At 42.7% G+C, this 27,755-nt stretch overlaps 1 protein-coding gene across 2 annotated transcripts in view; it reads left to right on the top strand.

Moving 5' to 3' along the window:
* Positions 1–4,612: 4,612 nt before the first annotated feature.
* Positions 4,613–27,755, top strand: part of LPAR1 (lysophosphatidic acid receptor 1) — a 72,878-nt gene continuing 49,735 nt past the window's right edge. Inside the window, exon 1 of one of the 2 annotated variants that reach the window (XM_071424479.1) lies at positions 4,613–4,868. The gene's annotated coding sequence lies outside the window, so the exon portion shown is untranslated. Of the gene's footprint in view, positions 4,869–5,116; positions 5,468–27,755 lie in introns of those variants that run through there. The other variant, XM_071424480.1, reaches the window with a different exon arrangement.

The raw sequence follows: 27,755 nt of genomic DNA, 5'->3' as shown, positions 1-27,755 counted from the left end.
GTACAAGAGATGTTCCATCCCCTTTGTTGTCCTCTGCTGGACTCATTCCAGGAGCTCCATATAAGACCTGGCATTTAACCAGACCAAACTGGTGTGCAAAGTTATATACAGTACAGAGGCACGGCACTCAATTTATTGGTGTAAAAATATCATCCAGTTCAAAATGAAAGGGCACGGACAGGATAAATTATGAATTTTAGATGCTGTCTATTGATGAAGGATTGCTGTTGGAGTAGGATTTTATATTCATTGGACCTTGAGTTATAGCCAAAGGGGCAGGTGCTGGAGCAATGGACCCAACAACTGCTGCTGCACTTGCTGAAGGTAAAGCTTTCCTTGTTTTCCCTGTATCTGCATTTCCCTCCTCATTAGAAGAGGGATTTCAGCCATTTTGTGGCAGACCAGAGCCTTGTGCTTGATGAAAAGACAAATCAGAACATTCATTATCTAGTCATCCCTTAACACCCTACAAACAAAGGTTTTTTCAACAGCCTGGAAAGAGAAGGCCGAATGAGTAGCAGTGTTCGGGCAGCATAAATGCAGAGCTCCTCTGAAACAGCAGTGATGACTCAGCCCCAGGCTCCAACACAGGAGTTCCATAGAGCTGAAGGACATGTGGAGGTGTCAGTGCTGCAGCCATCCCATGGGAGATGCCTGCCCAGCCTCCCCACAGCTTCCCTCCATGGAGCCTGCAGCCATCCCTGAGCCATGCTTACCACAAAGCCAAAGCTCTTCCTCATTGTCTCGCCTCCCTTACCACAGTGGAACCACAACCAACAGCTTCCTGGCCTCCTGGCACCCTTCTGCCCCCATGCATGACCCAGACAAACCCCATATTTGCTTCACACAGCCATCAGCTCTCTTTGATGCATCTCATGGCACGTGATCCGTAAGACTCCTAAGAGTAACACAGAGGTTTATGGTTCTCTATGAGTTGTTACTGGATCACTCACTAATGCACTGAACTCCTTTGCATCTCTGGCCATAACTACCTGAAGCATCTTGCAAACCCTAGTCCAGTCATCTCAAGGCAACTTGGACAATGCAAGTGCCAGGACAAACCCAAACCTTCTTTCACGAAGAGCCCTGAGCCCTGGTCACTTGGACAGACACTGCTCTTATTTCTTGTGCAGGGATTGTCTAAAGAGCCTGATCTGACCTAGATTTTGCCAGAGAGGCTATGACAATCAACCACCTCCTCTGCTTTTGTGGCTATATTCCTAATCCTCAACATGCTCAGGCACCTATGGGCATCCATTTTTCCTTCAATCCTGGCCTTGCAATCCTGCTGTTAGGGGTTGGGCATGGGCAGAAAGCCATGAAGAGCCAAAGCTTGGCTTCCAGGAGCACTATGATCACATTCACTTTTCAGCAATCTGCTACTCTTCAGAAGGATTAGGATATCCTCAGGTCCAGACAACAGGAGGCTGAACTGGGGAGAGACAGAGTTTCCATGGAAAAAGCTGCTCTTTTGCCTTGAGACTTAGAGGTTTTAGAGGAGTTTGTGGCTCATAGAATGTCATGCACTGCTGTTGCATCATAGCAGCAGCTCCGAGGAGACTGAACCAAGGCAGAAGCACTGCCACAGAACAAAGATGACATGGATAGGAATGCTTTCTTTCTGCAAGACTTCTGATGTGTCTGAAGTATCTCTGGAAAACAGCATGTTTTCTAACTGTAGGTAATGTCATTTGCTCAGTTTTCTAGCTGTAGGTAATGTTATTTCCTCTTCATCCTGTTCTGAACAGAGATCCCCAGCATGTGAGCATTGGGCTTCAGAGAGTATGTACATAACAAATGAGCAAAAAGTCAAACTCCAGAGAGTGCTTTATTCTTTGTGAATTGTTGGAGCTGTTCTTTGTAATGTACACATGCTTTAGCAATCTGGGACTCCCACAAGTGGTGGGACTGTAACAAACAAAAGCTGATCAATAAAAAGTGACTATACTGTTCAAGTGTCTAGTTATTCCAATCTCAGACAGAGCTGAAGCATGCCATTTTTTTTTCCACAGGAATTAGTAGTGATCTCATCAAATGTTTCATTCAAAGCACTGAAAATTGCACTGAAAATTTCAGCACATTTCCAATGCAAAATGAAATTATCCACTGCTACCCACACCAGAGTATGCTGCATAGAGAAGTGACAGAGTGAAGAGAGATCTCAAGTGTAAATTCACAGAATTTTTTTTAAATTAAAAAGACCAGAGGTACTTTCCAGGCCGAGACCAAAGAGGAATTAGATGTTTAACTTTTCTGGGTTTGTATGACTAATCTTGCAGCCACTCAATTGAAACTTTATGAATGCTGAGAATGAAATATAAGTATATCAATGTCTGCACATGTTAAGCATACTTATGATTTGAATCAATTCACTAAATTGAGCACATGGAACTTACATGGTTTGTTCTGGAAACAGAAGTTTTTCCAGACTGAAGGATGTGAAAACTACTTCCCTATCTAATGCAATTCAGTACATCTGTGTGTGATTACATAAACACGTCTCAGACCACAGAGCGACACAGCCAAGTCTCATAGCAGTTACATTCATTAAACATCAGACCACGTGATCTTCCCTGGACCTTCAGTATTTGCCTGTTTGTAAGATTTACTGAATATTCCCTATATCTTCTATTTAGACCAAGAGTGGCTGACTGAGAATTCAAGATATTATCCTTGAATAAATGACAAGTCAATGTTTCAGGGCTGAGCAATCATGCCTGAAGTCACTAACAGAAAACAAAATAACTGAAAAAACATTGCTGCTTTAACTACATCAGTTCGCTTGAACTGGACTCAAAAATAGTTTTCTATAAAATGTTTGCAATCATTTTACCTTCATGAAATTCCATCTCATGCTCATTTTCCCATGAGCTCGGGATGCTATTTTCTGCTATTTTCTTTCAGGGGTCAGTAGCTAGAGTTGCTGCAGAGGACATCCTAACCAGCACTTTTTGAGTAACCATAGGGATGCTAAGCAGTGGTGATTTCCAATGTGCAGATGTAGTAGCTCTTAGCAGCAAGTACTGTCCTACTGAAAAAGACTCCTGCATGCCTGAGGTTGTAAGTCCCACCTACAGAGATGGGTAAATCTTATCAGATCACCCTTTGCTCAAAGCTTTGATTGCTTTCAAGTTAATCTTGGCTCTTATAGTGGTATCTGGGCAACTGGCTGAGGACAGGACAGATTCTGTAGACATGTACAGCCAGTTTGTGTCCCAAAATGATGAATAAATCTGGTTTATAATGAAGCTACAGCAGATACACTGCCACAAGACTGGAATAATCAATTCTGCAATCTGAAGACCTGCTTTCTAATCAGTGACTCATGTATGTCACCCTTTTTCTGCCATCAGGAGAGGACACATGCAGTTTAACCACATTGTTTCATGACTGGAGTTGTCCAGCCCGGATGTGGCCTGTGCATAGGTGAGAAAACTACTAAGACCTGTCACCATAATTGGTGTATAGAGGCTAAACAATCTATTAGAGCTTGTAATAGAACATGCTTTTTGGTCACCTCTTGCAAACACTTGGTAGCTTGCTTTGAACAGGTAGAAGATGAAATCTAGCACATTCCAAAATTAATAGCCTGCTGAGTACTTACCAAAACTTTTCAGCATGTTCAAGTCTAGTTTCAGAGCAAAATTACAATGCTGAGTACAAAAACAAGGTCTGTGTGGTGACAACTTCCTACAGAGAAAGCATCTCCCCAGCCATGACAGCAAGAGACCTGCTCTCACTGGTGCCAAAACCTTTGTTAATAACCATACCTGTGGTGCAGCAGATATTGCCAGTAGCTATAGCAGACAGTGTCATCACTTTGTGGATGCCACACAAGCAAACATCAGAGAATTGTCTCTGCTGCTTTCTGGTTCCTTAAGAAATACGAGTGCTTTTAGTGGTCTTGGTGCTTCATGATAGGCTTTTGTGCTGCTGGAGGCACTGATGGCTTGCATAGCTGTAGGTAACCTCCCTAGAAATCTCACTACAGGGGTTAGAAATGCTTAGCCATTTCAGCTACTGAACTCTAAGTGTTGTGCAACATATGCCTTTTCACTTGATGCAAGTACATGCAAAAGTGGCCTCTAGAATGAATAAATCCAATGAAATCTGGCTATTGCACACTAAAAACTTATGGAGGGCAGGAGGTGAGGAAGAAGAAGCACTTTGAACCTGGTTTTGTATAATAAAATAGTTCTTCTTATCTGGAAAAGTATCTGTTGTGCAACCCTGTCCCTTTCCAAGGACGAGTGCTTGGTGAGCCTGTAAATTGACTATTCCTTGACTGGGGCTCCCAAACGCCTCTTGCCCACATCGGCAGGAGACTCGAAAGTTTCACGGGACGAGAACTGTGGCTGTTCCAGAAACACCTGCATTCCACCGCCGCGCAGCCCCAGCCCCACCGCACGTGCCCGAGGCAGCCTCCGCGGCCGGCCGGGCTCTGTCACAGACCGAGTGCGCAGGCCGGGCACGCGTGGGCTCCGCGGGCCGGGCCGGGCCGGGCCGGGCCGGGCGGGGCGGGCACACCTGGGCCCCGCCCGCGGAGGCGCGCAGGCGGAGCGGGGGCGGAGGGAGGGAGGCCGTCCCGTCCCGTCCCGTCCCGTCCCCTCCCCTCTCCGTCCCGTCCCGTCCCGTCCCGTCCCTCTCCGCTCTGCTCTGTCCCGTCCCTCTCCGCTCCGCTCTCCTCTTCTCTGTCCCGTCCCTCCCCGTCCCTCTCCGCTCTCCTCTGCTCTGTCCCGTCCCTCCCCGTCCCACCCCTCATTCCTCCCTCCTTCTCTCCCCTCCTCCCTCCCTCCCTGCCTCCCTCTGTGTGCGCCGGCGGCGGCGGCGCCGCGCTCCCTCCAGCCGCGCCCGCGCAGCCCCCGCAGGTAAGCGCAGCGCGGCGCGGCGCGGCGGGCCCGGGGGCGGAGCGGGGCGGGGGGTCCCACCATTCTCGCCCGCGGAAAGGTGCCCGCTTCCCATTGCCCGAGGGCTCTGTGCCCACGGCGCTCTTCGCCTGCTCTCTTTGCCTGTTTCGCTCGTGTTTCCGAACCTGCTCCCGTCCCGCGGCGCGCAGTGGCGTGCCGGGCGGCGGGACTTGTCGGGGTGCTCTCCGGCGAAGGGCTCCTCCGGGGTGGGCTCGAATGAGTTCGAGGCGTCGGGTCAGGCTGCTATTCCTGCTGGGCTAGCGTCTCCGGGGCTGGCGTGGAATAAGTGATGGGCACTTGTTTGATTAAGGAACACTAACAGGACTTACTTAGGGGCTGCCCTCATACTTTTCTTTTTTCCTTTTTTTTTTTTTCCTTTCCTTTCGTCACCCCTTCCACCCCGAAATCTCTTTGGATTTATTTATACAAAATTAAGGCAGTGGAAAAAGTCCTAGATAAAAAATGGTTGCCACCTCTCTCTCCTGACTTCAGTCCTTCGGACGAAGAGCCTGCTCAAGTCCGATGGGAGTAGTGTTGGTGTATCCGTGATGTTTACAAAGGTAAAGGACGGGGCGAAGATGAATGACAAGCACAAGGGTGTGATTTATTAGAGAAAGACCGGGAGCGGGGAGAGCAGGAGGGAAGCTAGAGGACAAAAGCCGTTAGCAAACTGAAGTGAGAAGACAGAGGTGGAACCAGAGGGACCAAGTTTTTTCCTCTCACTTCTTTTCCTATGTTCTTTTAAAATAGCTCCACAGTGGGAACGATACCAAAACACTGCTTCCTATGGAAATATGTGCAAAGTTTGCATTATCACAGAAATGTTGGAATGTCTAAATTTCATTTTCTTGGGGATATCTCTGTGAAACAAACTCACACCTTCACAGATTGCAGTTGTCTGTGAATGTTAGAAGCTGCCTAAATCCCCCCTTTCTTCTTTTTTTTTCCCCCATCCTTATTTGCTCCAGGTTTGGGTTGGTTTTCTGTACATCTTTTTCTTAATTGTTGTTGTTTGCTTGTTTGGTTGGGTTTTTGTTTGGTTGAGGTTTTTTTGAAGTTTCAAGGCAAAATAACTTGGGGGAGACCCTGTAGGCAACTTGTTTTCTCGAAGTGTGGGGGAATTGTTTTAGCAATGTTTAGCAAAATTGTTTTAGCAGCAATGCTTTTGCTGCTAAGAACTGCCGCAACTCTTATCTTTTCAAAGAAAGTTTTTGCATGCTAGTTCAGGTTTGCAGTGTTGTACCATTTGGTCTAAAATGAATCACTTTCAGGTCTGAGAGTCATGTTTCAATTTGGCGGCCAGGGCTGTGTGCCGTGCAGCCTGTTACTCTTGTGTGAGGATGGCTATACAGCAGCACTAAAATAATATTTCTGGCAATTTCAGCAGTGGACTGAAGCAATACTGTTTGTGCACAGGCGTAAGTGAAGCTCTGCCCTGCAGCTTGCTATTACTGGCTCTAGGCGTGCCGCGTGTTTTTCCTTAACTGATATGGGCTCGGACTTACAAAGCAACTTGATAGGCCTGTGTTTTACTGTTGTTTTTATTAAATATTAACCACACAAAATTAAATGCTGTTCTGCTCCAGAATAGCTTGATGCTGTCTCATCCTGTACAATTGTTCATGAATGGTGATTGTTTTCCTTTTTCTACGGCAAATAACTAAGGAAATGTTGCTTAGGAATACTGGGAAGCACTGCTGCATGATCAGTGTGGAGCTGTCTCTATCACTCCCTATTACAGACTGCAGTAGTTAGACCCTTGGCTGTTAAAAACCTTGTTCTGAGGACTCAGCAGTAGCGGTGCTGGTTGAAGAGAGGAAAACATTGGCTGGTGTCTGCTTTCTCTTCCTTTGCTCTTCAAAACAAATATTGAGGGTCAAAAGGTTAAACAGCTTTTGAGATGAACCACATGGAAAATGCAAAATTAAAGTAATGCTGCACTGCATACCCAGCTTTAATATGTGAACTCCACGTGTGAGTAACAGACAATCTTATCACTGTGAGCAAAAATACTTTATGGTCATGTGGTTTTCATCAGTAGCTCTGGAAGATTGTAGCTAAAATATAACTCCTTCTCTGCTTAAAAATGGGAAAAAATAAAAATCTGACTTTAACTTGGTCTTATAGTGTTACACAGTTAAACTATTTGGGGAATCCAGGAGAGGTTGATGAAGAAAGTGCTTTGCTCTGCTTTGTACTTGCATGGGATTCACTTTGATATCACTGTGATGAGCTCTTAATAACACGTTAATGAAGAGTTTGCTGTTTCTCAGTGGCCTATCCATATTGAACTTGCTCTGTCTCATATTCAGAGGTTTAAATTAAAAGGCAAGTAATTCTTCTGAGCACTTTATTCCTTTGGGAGACCACCAAAGGAATACTCCCTTTGAATACCCAGCAGTTTGAGCACTCTCAGAGGTGAGCTGCCTTCTCCAGATGTCAGAAGAGCTGGCTTTGAGCACCTCTAGGTGGTGACCTGCCAGCACTTACTGAGCGCTCTTGCTGTGTGTCTGGCTTTTTGTATCATATGGATGCAGAGAAAATTGAATGCAGCCCTTTTGCCATCAGGGCTGAGTGGGGAACCCTTCAGAGGCCATTACTTATGGTCTTGGTAATGCTCAAGGATATGTGGAAGAATTTGAGAGTGGTAACCAGTACTGTACGGCAATTGTCCTTTTCACTGCTATTTCCCTCACAAAATTAGAATTCGCTACACAAATGCAATTTCCTCCCTTTCAGAAAGAAAAGTGCATGTAATTTAAGGGACACTTAAATTCAGCTTAAATCCATCTAAGTGGGATATTTGAAGAGATCCTGCTACACATAATGCCAAGAGAAAGATGCATTCAACTGTTTTACTGAAAGAAGAATAGAGCAATCAATATTTGATCCTTCCAGCATCTTTAGTTACTGGATTAGTTCTTTATATGTTGTGCATTTCACTACTTCATCTTTCACAATGGGCTGTATTATTTTTTCCGTCAGTTTAGTAGGGTGAAAAGAAACCCAACTTTTGAGAAAAGAAAGTGTGTCTTTTCTTTTTCCATCTCCCCATGTCCTTTTCTTTAAGATTGCTTTCAGTTTAGGTATGGTCCTCATTTGTTGCCTTAGGAGTTTTGATAATTTGAAGGGAGAACACTGCTCTCCAGAAATGTTTGATCATGAGGGACTTGAGGCAGTAGTGGCTTCAGCTGGCAGGGGTTATGTAGCATCTGATGTGGTTTTGACTTTTCCAGGTGTCACAAGGTGATACCGTAGAGATATGGCACTCCTCAGCAGTGCTGCATGAGGGCTAAACTTACACACTTCATGTTTTCTCCCCTGTGTTTTTCTTCATAGCTAAAGCAGAAGCTTAAGACTTCATCCGTGGCCCATAAATGTCAATGGCAAAATCTGTAGTGGCACTGAATTACTTTGGATCATGTGCAAGGCTGATGGGTTGCTTTGACAGAAATACAAAAGTATTCCCAGGGCAGAAGAAAGTTCTGTCAAGGAAATGAGAGCTGCTGTTCTACTTACATGTCAGGGAACTTGAATTTTGGTTTTCTCCATTTATGTTTTCAAGCTTAGTTCTTTTAACATGTAGAAGCATTGCCTGTGCTTTCTTGCACTTTCATAGATGTATTGTTATGGTGTTATGTGATGGTGAACATCTGAATGTCTGGTACCTTGGTTTGATTTTTGTTGAAAGTAGGGGAGAATTCTGAGAAGGGCCTGTCTCTGTGTACCCAGACCTCTCCTTCTCATCTCCATTGGTGTTTCTTGACTGCCTGACACACTTTCTGTACTCCCAAGCTGATTAACAGCACACCTGGCTTGCAAAATCTTGGTAATTGCTTGGATGAATGTTGCATTCTAGGGTCAATTTTCATTTTTAAATGACTGGTGTCTCTAATTGTTGAAATACTGTTTCTATTTGTACAACATTGAGCAACCAGAAAAGAAAAGGGCTTATGTGCTGGTGCTGGTTTGGGTAGTACATGTGTGTCCCCATCTCACATGGCAACTCAGGTGACCGTGGCATTTCTCTTATAAACTCTTGACAAACAACTTTGAGGTTGTTAAGGCATTGTATTTCTCTACAGAGGAACAATAGCCTAGCTTGGATTAGTGCAAAGTGTCCAGAATTTCCCGATAGGCACAGCCTGGAATAGTTTGTGGATCATGTTTTTTTCAGTCCTGTCCTGCTTTCCTACTGGATCTGGGTCCTTCTTGACCCACATACTGTAGGCAGTTAGGTTAGTGCACTTAAAGAGGAGAGCACTGGTGCCTTTTCCTCAGAAGTAAAGATGTATTTCTTCTTAAAAAGAAAGTGAATCTTCTCCCTTTGCTTCTGGCAGGCAAAAGCAGCCACAGACTTGCGGGGCTGCTGTGGTTCAAGGCGTCTGGGTAAGGCATGCCTGCCCCTGCCAGCAGCACAGCCAGAGAGGGGGAACCACATCCCTCCTCCTCAAGCCACTCCCAGGATAAATAGCCTGGACAGGGTTCTGGCCTGGGGTGTGTGCAGAGTGTTTTGCTTTCCAAGTGCCTTGAAGATTTGTGCTCCTGGACTCTTTGATGGATAATGGCCTGGCTGCTGGGGAAACAGGAGCAAAGGGTTGTGCCTTACTGTTTCCCACTCATGCATTGCAATGTGGTCTGCTGCTGAAGTGATGGTAGGCAGTGTGGATCAGTGGCACAAGAAATGCCTTCAGTTGCAGAAGTGGGGAGGCTGGATCTCTTTTAGAAGGAAAAGTATTTTGGGAGTACAGATACTATGATGCAGAGAACTATATGTAGACTTCTGTGCCAACTGAATTACCTTTATTTTAGACTTACTTAACTTGAGAGGAATTGGAACTGCCTTTTTTTTTTGGCTTCCATGTGATATACTCTAGATAAAATTCAGAGGTCCTCTTATTTTCTTTTTAAAAATACAAAGGTGATAAATATGAGAGACCAGTATTATCTCTCTGGTTTTGCTTCTTAGTGTGACTAAGAGGCAAACACCTCCTGAAGTAGATTTTTGAAACTGCTGAAAAAAAAGTCTGTGAGTTTGATAGTCACGTATGATAATTCTTAGTTCAGTGTGGGCCTCATGTTGCCAAATTACAAACCATTCTGGCTTTTCTGTAGGAATTTACATGCCACAGTGACCTTTGGAGGAGGATGAATTTAACAGGCACTAAATACAATACATCCATTTCTTTGCCAGCTAGAAAATGTATTGCATATTGCAGTGCTTGCAGGAGCAAGCCTGAAAGCATTGGATTGACATCAAAGGCAAGATCTTTCTGTACAGAATGCTGGAGATTGTGAGAGGGGTAAAAATCTGGCAAAGGGAATGCATACTGTTTTTCATTGCAAGCCCCTTTCCCTCCCTCCTCCATCTTTTTAGGGTGTGTATGGCAGATATGAAATGGTGCTGGTACATTATTCATGGGAGCAGAAGTTTTCCTTAGAAGTATTTTTGCCATCTGAGGAGGATTGTTTTCATCCTCCTCACCCAAAATATAGCTAAAGTAGTATCCATTTTTTATTAAGAAGAAGTTAGCTACAGCAATAAATGTTGGATGAATATTGAATGTTTGCAGCATAGAGAAATTTGTATCTTCTTTGAGTAAGTGGGTGATTATTTAATAGCAGTGAGCTGAACATGAGCTCTAGCAAAGACTTACTGGAATCCAAGCAGAGAAGAGAGATGCTGTACAGGTCACACCTGTTTTTAAGGTGGTAATACTTCAGGTTGGTGTTTGTAGGAAAGGAGAAAGGCTGATAAACTCTCAAGCTTTCATAGCTACACAACTTTTGAGTGTGGCAAGTGTTGTTTTGTCTACTCTGAAGGGGTTTTGATAAAGGGACTGTAGCTGCTGGATTTCATTAAGTGTTTAGTCTTTGATAGTGCAGTCTGTTTCTGACCCGTTGTGGTTGTCAGATCTGCCAAACAATGTCCTTGAGCTGCTGCTGGTGACAGGGCAAGGGAGCTGGGATGGTATTGCAGAGCTGCAATGTGAGAAGGACAGCAAGCCTCACCCAGCCAGGATGTGGGTGTCAGGGTGGGTGTCACGCCTCACACAGCCACGGTGCTTGTGCAGAAGAAAACTCAAGTTTGTTTGCTGCTCAATTCTGAATCAGTGTTGCTGGTGTCAAGTGAGGTGGAAGGGCTGAAGGAGGGGTGGAAGGCTCTGGGGGTGCCACCAGTGCAACATTCACTGTCCCTTCAGCTCAAAGCACAGAAACCCAGGGGGTGTTGAGCACCCCTACCTTCCTGCTGCTTTGGATCAAGGACAAGCAAATTGTCAGTGGCACCTGCTGCTGCCAGCTGGATGGCTGGTGGCAGAAGACCTGGGGGGAGGAGTTCAGGTTAGTACCTCAAGCCAATGGCAGTGTCAGGAAAAGGTCACCTTGCCCCTAGATGTTGCCTTGCACTGGGAGGGACTGTGGTGGTCGTTATTGTGCTCTGGTTTTTTTTGGTTTGTGTGTCTACCTTAGGTGTTCACTGACTCTCTTGGTGGGATCTGTTTTCTCGTGGCTACTGTGTTTTTTTTTTTACAATCTCTTACTGCAACAGTTGTGTCGCTTCTTGGGCCCTGGAGCTTTCAAGGTTTTGTGGTTGTGTTACTATTTTCACAGTTACTTGTAAGCAAATATGAAGTAGCAAAGGGTGGCAGTGTGTATGTGTGCCTGACTCCGGACGCTTTGGAGCTCTTTCACTGATATTCCAGCTAATATAAGTCAATTGTGTGCTTTTGTGCATAAATGAGTTGTTGTTGCAATGCCTATTGTGATAGGTGTGTTTTCAGTGATTGTCTGTAGGGACTGGATCAGTATTTCAGTGATTGGAGGGACTGGATCAGTATTTTATAAGATATGTACAGTCCTCATATGAGTTGCAGTGGAAGGGGTTTCATGTGGTTGTGAAGATGTAATGTAGAATGTAAAGTGGAAATTTGGCTACCTTGCCTAAGGTTGTGCTTATAGGAGTAAACTTCATAGCATGTTTCTGTACTTGCATGCTAACTTTGAATATATAAAACTAATTATTGAAGTAAAAAGCACTTGGGAAATTGGGAGGGGAATGTTAGATACAGAAGCATAAATTCAGACTGATAATGGTCAGTTTGTCAATCCCAAAGGAGAGTAAAGTGCAGCAAGGTCTGTATTGCTGCTCTGTTGCAAGTCAGTGACTATTGCACTTGGAAGGTGTCTTTGCAAAAGTGTACACAGCCCTGCTAAAGTGTTGTATGTTGTACTGGCAAATTATTAGTACAAGAGAATAACCTGAACATTTCCTGCATCCATCTGAGAATGTCTACAGGAATTTCTGTCTTGTCAGGATGAACCAGCCAACTAGTAAGAGCATGATGTCTTGTGTGCCTCAGTGACACTGGGATGTACTAGGAGTGGTGTTTGAGCATATGTTAACCATCCACGTAAGCATTAGATTTGGTAGAGGAGCAAAGCCTGGGCTTTCACTGAAGAAGTCATTGGGATTTTCAGCTGTTTCTATCCACGTGTCTCCCTGTTTGTTGTTCCATTCCTGCAGACACAAGTCCAATGCATCAATAGGTCATTGCCCCTTCATTCCTCTTGCCAAGGAAATGGAATTCCCAAATTGTTTTTCTGAGATACTGCAGCAGGACAAACAACTTCAGGGAAATGGATGTGTGGATAGGTACCCAGCATTCAAGGAGTACCATCCTGAATGTGACTTGTACTTGAAATGTCTATATTATAAATGTCTATTGAGTTTGTTGGTCTTTCTGTCTTTCCTTTTCCTTTTTATCCCACCCAAAGATGTGTCATATGTGGAGAGCAATTCTGTGGAAATGAGCCACATATCTTTGAGCTGCCCTGGGCATGGTTTCTGCATAGGGCTTTGAGAGCTAGCAACATTTCAGGATTGTTTTGCTCCTCCTAAATATTTTGATGAAACTGCTGAAAACTTTACCTCAGAGCAGTGTATTTCCCTGTACAGAAGCCTTGCAAAAAAAAGACTTTTCTGAATTAGTGTTGGCATCCCTAATCTTTTAGCTTTCTTGTTTACAGTAGTTACAGTGTCCTATTTCCATGCTAGTGGGACTGGAAACTGACTGAGACTTCAGGGTATTATTATAATCAGAACAATCCTGCTATTAATGAATGAATTAAAAATGGGTCTTTAGAATTATTCAATTTTGCAAAGAGTTTATAGGAATAGCATAGGTTAATGCCTGCTTCTCCAAGAAGTACAGTGTGTTTTTGTTTCCTGCCTTGGATTGCCTAAGTTTCACATGCAAAAGCATCCTAGGAGGTTCAGCCTAGAGGAAAAAAATTCAGTGGGAGATGTGCAAGCTGATGACAATCTGATGACAGGAGGGAATTATAAGATTTTAGAAAACATAAATGTCTTAAAAATAATGTGCCTGAGCAAAGGCTTATGCCATGGTCCTGCATATTTCCATCCCCAACATCTCTTCCACAAAGTTTCTTGCCATCAGTTGCACAGATTTTTATGACCAAGTTCTGTTTGAGAGACTTGCTTACAGCTTTTTCAGTTCTTCCTTCTAAATTGTTCCTAATATGCTATAAATATTAGGAGGGGATCTCTGTGGGGATCTTTGGTGTAATTTTTGTGTGAAAACAGTTACTTTTTCCCTCAGAAGAGCAGCACAAAAGTGCGGGAAGAGCTTTGGCAAAGAAGCCACACTGTGCTCCTTTGTGCTTCATGTGAGAAAGGGGGGAGGGAAATACTGAGTTTTCTTGGAGCTCCCAAGATGAGGTAACATTTCCTAATTGGTAGGAAACGCGAACGTGCACTCACCATGCATCTGCCTCTTCCAATTGCTCCAGTAGTCATTCTGTGCTCTGTGTATTCCTCTGACTGTTCCTCTTGTGGTTTGATTAACTTTCTTCCCAAGACCCTGCAAGTGTCATCTCCTGCTTGTATTAGCTGTGTCTCCACTAGAGGGGGGTGCCAGTGTTGCTGCAGCGGGAAATTTTGAGGATTTGGTAAGTTACGGTGCTTTACTCTTCCTTCTCACCTGGCAGTGTTGCCTGTTGGGTTAAGTGGAGTATTCTTGGAAGAAGGCTGCTGCAAGACTGAAGGCAGCAGCTGACTAAGTAGTAGATATTGGGCTACTCCAAAACACTGTACTGCCAGCATGCCATAGTGCATTTTTGTGTAGAATTATAGAAGGATTTGGGTTGGAAGGGACCTTAAGGGTCAGGTAGGTCCCAGACCCCTGCCACAGATAGGAACACTTTCCACTAGACCAGGTTGCTCAAAGAGCTGTGCAGCATAACCTTGAACAGTTCCAGGGATTGAGGAATCCACAGCTTCTCTGGGCAGCCTGTTCCCGTGTCTCATTACTCTCACACTAAATAATTTATTCCAAATATTAATTTATACATACCCTCTTTCTTGTCAATTACCCCCTGTCCTATCACTACATACCCTTGTCCCTTTCCAGCTTTTTTTATGAGTCCTCTTTAGGTACTGGAAGGTGCTATAAGAGCCTTCACTTCTCCAGGCTGAACAACCCCACTCTCTCAGCATGTCTTCATAAGAGAGGTGCTTCAGCCTTCTCATCATTTCTATGGTCCTCTCTGAACTTGCTCTTTCTTCTGTTAAGAGATCCAGAAATGGATGCAGCACTCCAGGCAGGATCTCCTGAGAGGGGAGTATAAGGTTGGCTGACCAAAGAGAGGCCACTCAGTAGTGGGAGGCTGAAAATCAGACCCAGCATGACTAAGTGTGTCAGGGAAGAGAGTAGCTGTGCATGGGCCTCTGGCGTTGGTGTCATGGACACAGCTGGTGTGTGCAATTGTGGCATGCCTAAAAAGTCTGGTTTGTGGGTGGATTTCAGTACGTTCTCCTTTTGTGGCCTGGATCCCTTGAACTTCTTAGTTTATTTGTGTGGTCACAAAAAAAGTCTTAGTGGTTCCCAAGTAATGCTTTATGGCTTATGCTTTTGTTACAAGACTGTCTGAAGCCGGCTTTGAAGTGTGTATTGTTTAAAGTTTGTACCCATGCTAATGTGCACCAAGATCCAATGGAAGAGCTGGAGGCAAACTACTAGTTAGTTCTTATTTTCTTTTTTCTTTAAGAATAATCCATTGATATTCAGTTGTGCTTTTGTCCAATAGGGTTGGGTTTTTTGCATTTCTTACTCTTCAACAAAGATGCAAAAGGAGTTTATCTAAAAAGTGGTGAGACAGACTGGATAGTGCTCGGCCACTAACCTTTCGGTCATCATATGTGTTAGAAGATAGGATTTTTTGGTTTTGTTCTGTTTTTACATCAACTCCATTCTGCCTCCTGGCTTTCTATTTTCACTTGAATTTGTGGCATCTCCCAAATATTCTGATTGAATATTTGTTGTTTCTGTTGGGCATTGTATATATTGAGGACTTAGTCAGAGAAGCAAAATAATCACTGAAGTATGGTGTGAATTTACAACAGCCTACTTAATTCATGTGACCTCTTGCAAGCACTAAGAGCCTGTCTGCTAAACACAACTCAGAGCTAATCCAAGTCAATTCTTAAAGTGAATTAGTCAAGCTGTGAGCTAATCCTCTGTATTTACCTGCTTGTTCAGATAGCCAGAAGCCTAAGTTGCTTTAAACTTCACTTGATAATGGAAAGGGGAAGGGTCAGAGGAAAGGTGATGAAGTCTTGGTGTTTTCTTCATATCTCTCCCTTCGGGGCATATTTCAATTGTGCTTTACATTTATAAATCCTGAATTCATAGAATGATCAGCATAAGCTACCCAAGGCCAAAACCCAGTACTCTGCTGCAGTTCTCTACTAAGCATCCCTGACAGAGCCTGCTGCTGCTCCCAGGGTATTTTGCGAAGTCTGTTACTTCTTGATCATCCATAAAAACTATTCCACAAAAAGTCCAACCAGTTAAGTTGGTATACTGTAAGCAGCAGGGACCATGATGCAGACTGTGAGGACTAGGAAGCCCTGTTGACCTATGCCAAGAAATTAGTAACCAGCCCCAATTTTACAGCAGGGATTCACAAATTCTGGGTGTATTGTTCTGAGGACACCAGATACTTGCATGATGGACAAGAAGTAATTCCCTTTCATTTGTCAACATCAGGATTTTTGTTGTCTTGAGCTACTGGGTTTGCTCCCCCTCCATTTTGACAAGATCAAAGGTAAGATCTTATTTCTGGGTCATTGCTGTCTATCAGATAAGTTTGTTTGTGGCCTTGGGAAAGAGCAGTGACATGAGAATAGGGAATTTAAATCCTGTCATTAAGATAATTCTTTCTTATTGTTAATTCTAAGCTCTTTCAAATTTCATTCAGGTTAACTTTGCAAAATACAGCACTGCAGAAAGTGTCTGGAGAGCAGTCAGTTGAACCAATGCAGATGTTGCATAAATATTTCTGAAGGAGCATGACTGTTATTTCTGGTTTGAGGGGTTGATAAATAGTTTCTGTGTCTGCACTGGTGGTGGCCTGAACCATGTTAAGCTATTGCCTTAGAGTCTCTAATGTATTGTTGTGAGTGAGTGGAATAGTTGGCAAATTTCTGTTTCAGATAAACTAAATTAAACTCCTGTTTTTGTATCATTGGTCATGGCACATGTAGATCTATACTGAGGTGGTGCCTTTGTAATTTGGGATTTGAGGTTTGGCATGCTTAATTGTGAACTTCCTTGGCTTCAGCTTTTCCAAATTATTGTATTTTGTGGTGGTTTATTCTGCCTGAAGATTGAACATCTGTTTTGTGGATGTGGGGTAAAAAGGAAGTATTTGTTTTAAGGCTGGCCCCCCTCAAAGCTGCTTAGAGAATTGTGACACTTTGTTATCATCCAGATGGTTTTTTTTATCTAGCAAAAGGATATTGCCTGAATGTTTAAATACAAACTTGTTTCAGAAGAGTGCCAGCCTTCTGCTACTTTTCTGAGTTTAAAACAAAAGGTGGAGTTTACAAATGGAGTCTCTGTTGCTGATCCATGAAGTGTTGAATTTGTTATTTCTTCTTGGAAACAAATATTAAAATTCTTTTTAGAAGTTTTTAGGAGATTAAGTTCTTGTGCTTTTCCTGCTGAGAAGTGATAGTTTGGAGAAAAATATCCTTATTTCTGATATAGCTAGAATCATAATCATATAATGGCTTGGAAGGGACCTTAAAGATCATCTAGTTCCATGCCCTCTGCTATGGACAGGGGCACTTTCCCTAGACCAGGTTGCTCAAAGCCCCATCCATCCTGATCTTAAACACTTCCAGAGATGGAGCATCCACAGTTTCTATGTGCAACCTGTGCCAGTGTCTCACCACCCTCACAGTAGAGGATTTCTTCCTAATATATGACCTAAATATATGACTACTCTCTTTCAGTTGGAATCCATTCCCTCTCCTCCTGTCTCTACATGCTCTTCTAAAAAGTCCCTCTATCTTTCTTGAAGACTCTCTTCAGGTCCTTGTAGGCTGCAATTAGGTCACCCTGCAGCCTTCTCTTTTCCCAGCTGAACAATCCCAATTCCCTCAGCCTTTTCCTATAGGAGAGGTGCTCCATCCCTCTCAACATCTCCTCTGGACAGAGTCTATCAGGTCCATGTCCTCCCTGTGCTGGGACCCCAAAGCTGGATGCAGGGTTCCAGGTGGAGCAGAATCCCCTCCCTCCCCTGCTGCCCACGCTGCTTTGGATGCAGCCCAGGACACATTTGGCTTCCTGGGCTGTGAGTGCCCATGGCCAGGTCATGTCCAGCCTCTCACCCAGCAGCACCCCCCAGTCCTGCTCACAGGACTGCTGTCCATTCGTTCATCCCCCAGCTTGTGTTGACACTGGGAGTGTCCTGACCCAGGTGCAGCACCTGTTCTTGGTCTTGTTAAACCTCATGAGATTCCCATGACCCCACTTCTCAAACTTTTCCGGGTCCCTCTGGATGATATCTACCTGCAAATTTGCTGAGGGTGCACTCTATCCTTCTGGCTATGTCATTAATAAAGCTGATACAAAAGCCCACTTTGTCCACTGTTATATTCTTTAATTATATTAATTAATAAGCAAAATAATAATGACAATGTATTTTGAGATAAATTCTGTCCACTACCCTTGCAATTCCAGTGCTCAGAATAATTTTAATGAGCATCTCCTTGCTCTGTCACTCTTTTTCTCCCTCTCTTTTTTTTTTTTTTTCTTTCTAATAACAGAAGAGACAGAGGAGGACAAAAGCATGCACCATACTTTCTTTTATACACACATGTGCACATAGTGCTGGCAACAGTTAATAATGTATCTTAGATTATGAACTATCTATGGTTACTTTGAACTTTTCTGCCTCTTCATTAACTAGTTCAAATTTCATGTCTGTCAGTAGAAATAAACAATTTCAAAAGAGTTTCAGAAACTGTTTTGAAATTACTTCTTTTAGGAGTACTTGGTACTATAGATGTCAGTATGATGAAAGTGTATATTTTGAAAATACAGTCACATGACAGCAACTTCATTGTGGTTGTGCTATGAGAGACCATCCATATTGTAGTGACTTGTTTTCATAAGCCTAAGCAGGCTGGCATTATTCTCCTGGAGTTGGTGTCTAGCTGTATTTTTCCTGTTTATTTTCTTGTGATTCTGGAAGTTTAAAGTAGTGAGATAATGTTGAAATCAGATGATTGCATGAATTATCACTCTGGAATCTTCCTAGTTCTTTAAGTCTCTTTTACTTGAAATGCAAAAATTAAAAATTCACTTTCAGGAATATCTTCCTGTTCTGGTATTTACCAAATAAAAAAAAACACTGTGGAGCTGCTTCTTCATTTCTTGAAGATGGTGCTCTAAAGCAATTTTTGTATGTCTGTGTGTTTGGTGTGATTATTTTTACACTGACCTGTTCATTGTGTTGAAGAAGCTCCTAATACTTCCCAAGAGATGTGCATCTACCAGCCAGCATCCCTTGCATTAAGGCAGAGGCTTACTTTTCCCCCAGAGAGTGGGAAGAGGTTCTCCAGCCTTAATGAGTGGCAAAGGAACAATCATCTCTAAGCAATTCCTAACAAGCAAACACTTATGGAAGTCATTAGGAGAAGCTAGATAATGACTGAAATAGTTCTAGGGGTGCTGGATAGTAATGGGAAGGCAGACTGATGTGTTGGCTTTAAAGGGCAAACTGCAGGAAAATGAGAAAACTGAGGAAGCCATACAGAACTATTTTTGAGTTCTCACACAGTTCTGCTTTTCAGAGAAGTACGAGGCTTCAATATAAGATGAGGTATCGTTCTGGGTTGAAAAAACAGCAACAAAATGCTCCCCAAGAGATGGGTGTGGAATGGATACAATATGGAAATAATCAGGAAAGGAGGTTTAGCAAGTGAGAGAATTGCACAGAATGGTGCAAACTGACCTAGGTCAGGGAAGTATGGAAAGGATTCTGGAAAAGGACAACTTCATAAAATAAGTGAAAGTTTTGTGTGACTGCGAATGAGAGTAAGTGCCTCAATCTGCAGCAGAGAAAAAGGTATCCTGTGTTCAGCAAGGAAAAGGCATATGATTCAGTTTTTGGGAGCACAGTCATGACAGTTCTAGCAAAAAAAAGTTGAGATGTTACACTCCTAATTTTCTATTGTCTCATTTCCTTTATTTTGGTTAATTTCTCTTCATCAGTATGCAGAAAAAATTGGCTAATCTGCAGGATTGGCCTGCTGCTGATGTGAATCCAGTTTGTATCATTACTGGAATGACTTAGGGTGAATGTGTTCATGACTTCATATGTTACAATGCCATATCCTATGGGTTTGTCCTTTCAAAGGATGCCTTCTGTCACTTAATAAAATGTGACATTTTCTTTTCCCTCCAAAAACCCCAAAATAACAAAATACACAATACTAAGACAAAAACAATTCCTGAAAGAATTAACATCTTGTAATTTTGGGAATAATCTACTCACTTAAGATCATCTGGAGGTCCTTTCTGGGGCGGGACCTCAGAGCACATAGAGGAGAAGGGTAGACATGTGTAGTTTAATTACAGACTCTTGAGCTGTCTGCCCTTTGGTGGAACCCCTGTCGTGATTGTGGTCAGTCTGCTTTTGTCATCCTCAGAAGGGGTATGAGGCAAATTAGAGTGGCATATGGAAAAGATTACCCTGCAAGGTAATGGCTTGAGGATATTGTTCTATCTACTGTTTGGTTATTTTCATTGAAAATCTGGGAAGATAGGTTTCTGTCCTTTTATATATTCAGATTGCTCTTCTGCTTTTATTTGGGGATGTGGGCAGGCTCTCTAGCCTTGCCCTGGTGGGGTCATTGTGAAGGTGCCTTTGCTGAACCACCTTCTTTGTGACAGCAGATGATCTCTCTGAGGGAGTGCAACTGCATGATGATACTATTTTATTGTTGTAAATTAATTCAGTGCATGATAAATTGTTAAGGTGATCGATCATCTCCCTAATCTTAGCATGGGGAAAGAGGACAGTTTCAGACCACATTCCCTCACAGAGTTCATGAAACTAGCTTGGTTAAGGAGCCTCCACCTGGGACATCTTTGCTGAACTTGCAGGCTCTATTCTATCATGGGAAGCCTTAGGAGCAATCTTGCAGTGCTTGTATTATTGAAGCCAGAACAATGATCTTCCCCAGATTAGCCACAGAGCTTCTATTCAAAAAGGTTTGAATGACATAATTATTTTTTTCTGGTTTGAAGCACAGACTGCACTGTGAATGCAAATGGATTCGATTTGAGAGCCTCTGTTGTAACCTTGTGTTGTGGAAGAGCCCACTGAATCTAAGGGCAGTTTTTAAAATTTGTATAGAAATAAATTTCTAGCCTCTAATCACTACTGAATTCTTCATCTTTTTTACTTACCTAAGAAAGGCCAACAGCCGTATTTTGGAAGTAAAGACTGAGGTAATGGAAACTGGAAATCTCTTTTAGCCCCAGGAAGTTGCAAGCATCCCTGCGGCAGCTTTTAAAAAGTCTAAAAGTCTTTGAGGTGTACAGTGTGATTTGGTGGAAGACAGAAGAGAAGATAGGAAACATGAGCTTCTTTTTTTCTTTTTTTTCTGGTTAGTAATGCACTTTGGAACTTCTGCATTTTAGTTTGATCTTTAAGTGAGCTTTCATGTACGTTTTGGTTTGGGGTTTTTTGTCAGATGCTTTTCAGGTACCTGGGCATCTTGAAGTTAAATTTTCCAAGGTGTTGTCTTGGTTTGCTTAAATAAAAGCTGAGTGCTCTGGCCAGCTGATGCTGTTTCAGTGAAGCAATCTGCAAGCTGATAGACAGCTAAACATGCTGCTGTTCTGCTTTTAATGCTGTTCATGGCTAAAGAGGTGGTTGCACTTAAGATTAATGTATGCTTTGGGTGACAAATTGCAATCAAAGCAGGCATCATACCACACAAAAGCAGATGCATTACTTATATGGAACCATAGCAGTAATAAAATCCTTGATTCTTTGTTGTATCACAGAATTACTTCTAAGACAATTGTTTAGGACACTGTCGTTCTGAAGGGGCAGCAGTGGTGTCGGCATTACCTGTTTTGACATGTTCAGTGATTAGGTTTCATCTGTAATTAGGAGAGATTTTTGTCCTGTTTTTCTGGTTGTCAAAGTCCTGAGTGCTCAGATTGCTGAAAACAAAGAAAAAGAATCCTACAAAACCACACACTCATACACAAAAAAAAAAAAAAAAAAAAAACCAAAAAAAAAAAAAAAACCAGAAAAACAAGAAAAAAACAAACCAAACAAAAAAAAATCCCACACACCACAATTTATTTTTTTAATGACAGTGAAACATTCAAAACACTACATTATTCTTGTTGCAGGTCTTCTTCCCTCTCCTCCCCTCCATTTTAAGCCTCAATGATATTTTGTTTAGGCAGTTTCTGTGTTTTGTATTTATTATGTCAGTTGGAAAATGACAGTTTTTAATAATTGCTCTGGGTATGTTTGTGCTCAAAAAGTACAATGCTTCATCAACAGCATGAGTTCTGTGAGCAGAAGTGGCCTGGATAGAAATTGATGCTGTTGGATTCACATTCTCAGATTGCAAGAGAAAATTCTGGTCTCTTAAACAATATCTGCAAGGAATTTAGATTTAATGTCAAAGTGAATGAACTATTGACAACTGCAAAGAAATTACTGGGTCCCTAGGGGATTCCTCCACAGAGACAGGGATTTAATGGAAAAATGTTTCTAGATATAAATTGATTTCCTGTAGTGGTTTGGGTAAATATATGCACTGTGTTTTGGGGATGAGGTATTATTTATATAAGCATCTTTTATTCTGTGTAATTATTGCCTGTCTTTGGTGCATATGTAAGAGCTTTTGCCCCTATATAGCATGCTAGTCCAACAACAGCATGAAAAATTCACCTTGTTTCCTGTATCTCAGTTTCTTCTGCAGAAGTGAACAAATAAGCTCAGTTTTGTTGTAACTTCAGTCTGTCTTTGATCTTTAGTCTTAAACTTAAAAATCTGGCAAACTTCTTAGGGTTTATTGTAACTTTTGTTAATTTTGTAAGTTTTTGTAACTAATACCGAAAGTATCCCACTTTTAATGCTGGGAAATGACAGAGTCAGGTATGTTTTACTATCAGTTTTGGTTTTGTTTTTATTTCAGTGTTTGCAAGGTAGAGATTTCCTATTGCTGTGTCTGAACCTTTTCATATGTTAGCAAATCCCATTCTATTTTTCTAGACAGTGAAGTTGGAGTCAAGAAATGTCTGGCTTTACTGGCAGGGACTGTTTCCAGGAGGGTCTATGGTGCAGCCTAGCACAGGAAATGTGGTGAGCTTGTCCCTTGTTTTTCGAACTCCCCTTCCAGACTTCCACAACCCCTCAGCAATACATCACAAATCCATTTTCACAGTGAATTTATTTATTCTTATGAAGAGCTTCCAACTGGGTGAGAAGTTATAGCTCTGTAGTTTTTTCAAGCAGTCTGACCAGTGATTAGAAACAGCAGACAGGAAGGCTTGGGGGTGGACATATTTGTAGAACTGGTCTTCACTGGGATGATGGAGGCACTGAATGTGCTGTAAGAACAGGTGTAACCTGCGCATTTTGTTGGTAGTTGTACCAGTTTGATAGCGAACCAATGAGAGATTCCAAGTCAGAACTACAGTTTAAAAGGAAAATTGAAATAAAGGCAGAAAACACTGGCTTAAACTGACAGAGTCAGAATACAACCTGACACTCTGTTGGTCAGGGTGGTGATAGCAGTCCAGTTAAATGGTGGATGTGGTTCTGTTGAAGTGGTGATCCTGTAGTAAAGTCTCGTCCTGCTCCCTTGGTGGTTGTGGAGTTCTTGAACTCTGGGAATCCAGTAGTGGATGCTCTGGTGTTCCAATCCTCAGAGTATATCCAGGTAGGAATGCTTGGTTCCTCCCTCTGGGCAGAGCATCTCACAAAGGGCTGATGTAATTTATGAGTCATGCAGTGACACCTTGATGTTCCATTAGCAGAAGATATCCCTCAGAGAGAGCTATCAGGGATGAGTCATGGAAGAGATAAAGAGCACTCCCCCACCTGGTTTTAACAGCTTATGAAAATGGTGATAGAATACATACTTTTGGTTACATCTTACATTGTAACCTAAGACAGTAATTGGTCTGAAGGTGTGCTGATTGTTGCAGTCACCATTATTGAACATGCTTAATCAATGCCGTATACTAGATCTATTTCAGTACTTATTGCCATGGTAATAAATAGTGGATGTGATGACACTCTTTATCCTGCCTTCTGGAGAGGGGTGTCAGGTAATAGAGCCAGGCTGATACCAACCACTATGCAGAATTTGCTCTGTAAAATATGTGTATCCAAGCACACCCTATCAGCAAAATTTGATGGGGACCGTTAATTTTGTGCTAGCTTCCAAACTGTTAGTGCATCTGCTGAGGCAAGAGAAACCATAGTCTCTTTGCTCAGACATCAGAAAGTGATGAGGAGATGGTAGAGAGTCTCATTAAATGGAAAAAAGTTGCTCACTGTTGTTCAGAAGAACTTTAGGGCAAGTGTACATCAATGGGCTTCACCATCTGTCTGGAAATCTTCTCTTTTATTTCTTTTCCGCTTCTTTTGCCCAACACTGAATCACGGCTATTACCTTCTTGCAGCTCTTTTAAGTATTGAACAGAGTGCAGGGGGTTTTCCTCAGCTGCATATACAATATCCCATGGAAGAGAGAGAGGGGAGAATTAGGAGGAAATTGTAAAGATCATAACCACTTCCACTGAAGAATACACTAAATGCAGATAGCTTGGCTTGCAATCTGCACACACTGAGCTATCTTCATTAAATAGATTCAAAACAACTTAAATTAGTTTGGCTTGTCCTTATGCTTTGGTGGTTATCATGGTTTTTGGTGAAGTAAACTCAAGGGATCTGCCCAGGAAATTCAGTTTTTAGAAGTAAAATGACAAGATGGATGTTGTCAAATTAAACAATAGATTGTTCATGCAGTAGCCCTTGGGCCAGACAGGACGAGACAGGATGTAAAAAGTGTACTCTACACTGCAGCCAGGGAGAATGGACCATCCTGGAATCTCTTGCAAGTACCTGGAGAGACTCAAGGACTCAGAACCTGTGGGATTCTGAAGTCAGCAATACAAAGGATCCAAGGCATCCTACAGCCTGGCTGAAAAAGCATATCGGGCAGCTTATGGGAGGGATCAATCTGCTTCAGAAGTGATTGGCACCAAAGTATAGCTCCTTCTGGCACGCTGGCTGCCCAGTGCTGGGCTGGATATTCAAAAGGAAAGTCCCTTCCACACTTCATGCCACTGATGCCATGTGGAATAAGTGGGATGTGCTTGATCACACAGCAAAATCAAGTAGGAAATCCAAATCACTGGAAGTAATCATGGACTGGTACAAAAGCAAAAATTTCAGATTATCATCAGAAGTGGAGGAGGAGGTAGTGGTGATGTACTGAGGAGACCTTACCATATTGTCAGCTGCCTGAAAATGGGAAACTATTTACTCTTTCTTTACTGACAGTTTCTGCCATGTCTTACGGGTATGTCAAAAATGAAAAGCTGCTCTATGGAGTCCTGTATGGCAAGCTGCGAAGCTGTTGATGGAAAAGTTGGATCAAGTCAGGTTGCAGGGTTTAAAGCCATCCAGCAGGCTTTGGATATCACTGAATGAGAGAAGTGGCCAGTGCTCTATCTCTGCACTGATTCATGGATGGTGGCAAATGCTCTGTGGGGATGGCTGGAATGATGGAAAAAAGACAGTTGGCAGCACAGAGGGAAACACATCTGGGCTTCTGAATTTTAGCAAGACATCTCTGCCTGGGTAGGGGAGTTGCTGTAAACGTGTGTGCTGTAGATGCACATGCACCCAAGAGTCAGGCTTGTGAAGAGCATTGAAACAGCAGACAGATGGATGAGCTGCTACGGTTGAAGTGTCTCGGGTGGATCTGGACTGGCAACAAGAATTGCTTCTGGCTCAGTGGGCCTGTAATGCTTCAGATCATCAGAGAAGAGATGCAACACACAGTTGGGCTTGTGAGCTAGGAGCGGATCTAACCATGGCAGTACCTCCCAAGTTATCCATGACTGAGACCTGTGCTGTGATCAAGCAGGCCAAGTGAGTGAAGCCCCTATGGTATGGTGGGCGATGGTCCAAGTACAAGTATGGGGAGGCCTGGCAGATTGACTACATCACACTGCCCCAGACACGCCAAGGCAAGTGCTACATGCTGACTGTGGTGGAAGCCACCACTGAATGGTTGGAAACCTACCCTGTGCCTCACACCACTGCCTGGAACACCATCCTGGGCCTGGAAAAGCAAGTCCTGTGGAGGCATGGTACCCCCCAGAGAACGGAGTGTGACAACAGGAGTCATTTCAAAAATAGACAGCTGGCCTAGAAAGCAGAGGATTGAGTGGGTTTATCATAGTCCCTCCCTATCATGCACCAGTCTCTGTGAAATTTGAGCAATGCAATGGACTGCTAGAAACCACATTGAAAGCAATGGCTAGTGAGTGGGACCTTCAAACATTGGCATCTACATTTAGAGAAGGCCACCTGGTTAGTTGACACTAGAGCCTCTTGTATTGGAGCTCTACTGTTTGAGCTGGCCGTGCCCAATCCAAACCTCCACGTACTGTGGAAGGGGATGAAGTTGCTGTGGTGCATATGAGAAACATGTAAGAGAAGACAATTTGGATTAGTGCTGCCTCAAGAAAAGGTAAACCCCTCCATGGGATTGTTTTTGTTCAAGAACTGAATGTACTTGGCAGATAATGCAGAGGGATGGGGACACATGGTGTGTACCTCAAAAGGATTTGCTTTTTGGGTGAGAAGAGTCTGTAATGTTGGTTGCAGAATGACACTGCCACTATATTCCATAACTACCAAGGACAATGGGTATGGATGCTCCAGATACAGCAGTTGTGAGCTCCTCACAGAGCCCACAGTCAGGGACTAAATGAACACAACAAACATCTTGGAGGGACGGCCACTGACTATGGAATTGATACCTGTGTTTGTGTGTATCTGTATATGAATGTGTGTAAAATTGGAAGGTGTAACACTGGGGCATGATGCAGATGGCATGGAGTAAGGAGTGGATAGTACTTGATTTTTGGCCAGGACAGAGTTAATTTTCTCACAGTAGCTGGGAGGGGTCAGAGCCTGGAGCCCTGTGGGCATGCCTAGGTGGTTGTTCTATGGCCCAGGTGACCACAGGGGGCTGGAAGTAAGGGAATCTTGCTTCCAAGAAATAGGAGAGGCTTGCAGTCAGGAGGAAAAACATGGGCACAGACAGTCTGTGCATGGTTCATCATCTTAGGGGCAGCATGGCACCAGGTTGGTCTTTGAGCACTTCTGCATGTATATCACCTTCTCGATGTATACTTATGTTATTAACAGTGTTGCTGTTACTGTTTGTATTCTTATCTCAATGCTGTTTCCAGTAAATTGTTCTTATCTCAACTTGAGACAGCAGAAAAACACCCGTTGTCCTACCTATCACTTCAACAAGTAGTAAAATGAAATTACAGGACAAGTCATTGCTGTTGCCCTTCCCTGGATGGCATTCACTTGTCCTTGTGACTGGTAAGGCTGCCATGGCGGGGTGATGTATTTATTTGTGAGCTGAATGAATAAATTGCAAGCAGGATTGTTTAGTGAAGGCTGCCAGAGGCAAGTGATGCCAAATGAATACTTTCAGATGGCAGAAATTCAAAAGTGACATCTGGAAGTGTGACATTTGTGTGAGATCTTTTTCTTACTTTCTCACCTTTTTTACATGGTGTTCAAATGTTTTATTTTCTTTGATGAGTTTACAGAACCTAACCATCTGGGATCAATTAGTGCTTTACACTATGAGCTGAACAGACTTCAGAATTTTTTTTGCTTAGTTTTTCACTTTTTTTCCTTTATGATGCTCCATAGTAAAAATGTTTGTTTTCTCTCCTTTTTGTTTGACAGACAGGATTCTAAGCATACCTTTGGTTTTGGTTCTGACATTTTTCTCTAAAGTCAGCTTTAACTGTAATTATTTCCCCCCCTTCATTATCCAAAAATGGCAGCATTTCGGAATTAAGAGAAAAATTTTAAAAGAAACTAACAATGACTGTTGTAAAGTAGGTGCACTGAAACTGCTGCTTTTAAGCATGCCATGGGAAGAATGGAAAAATTTCTTCTGAGATCATATTTAAGTTACAGTTGTAACAGTTCACAAGACATTGATGAGATATATGTTGGTTGAGGATTTCAGGCTGTTGATAGAACTTTACTGTCAAGTTGCAGAAACTTTCCTAAGTCAGAATTCCAAGCTGATGCTATCTGTTTCCCTTATCTGTCCATAGAAAAATTAGTGGATTTCAGAAAATTCATTCAATTCTCATTTTTTAAATAAAACAGGAAGCCCGAAGGTTGTGTTTGTTCTTTTACTGAGTGGAGACTATCTTGGAG

The sequence above is a fragment of the Agelaius tricolor genome, unplaced genomic scaffold (genome assembly GCF_023055355.1).
Source record: "Agelaius tricolor isolate 1412-34295 unplaced genomic scaffold, bAgeTri1.0.p SCAF_4, whole genome shotgun sequence".
Lineage (NCBI taxonomy): Eukaryota > Metazoa > Chordata > Aves > Passeriformes > Icteridae > Agelaius > Agelaius tricolor.
Note: the sequence above shows the minus strand (reverse complement) of the source record. Positions and strands in the feature narration are given on the sequence as shown.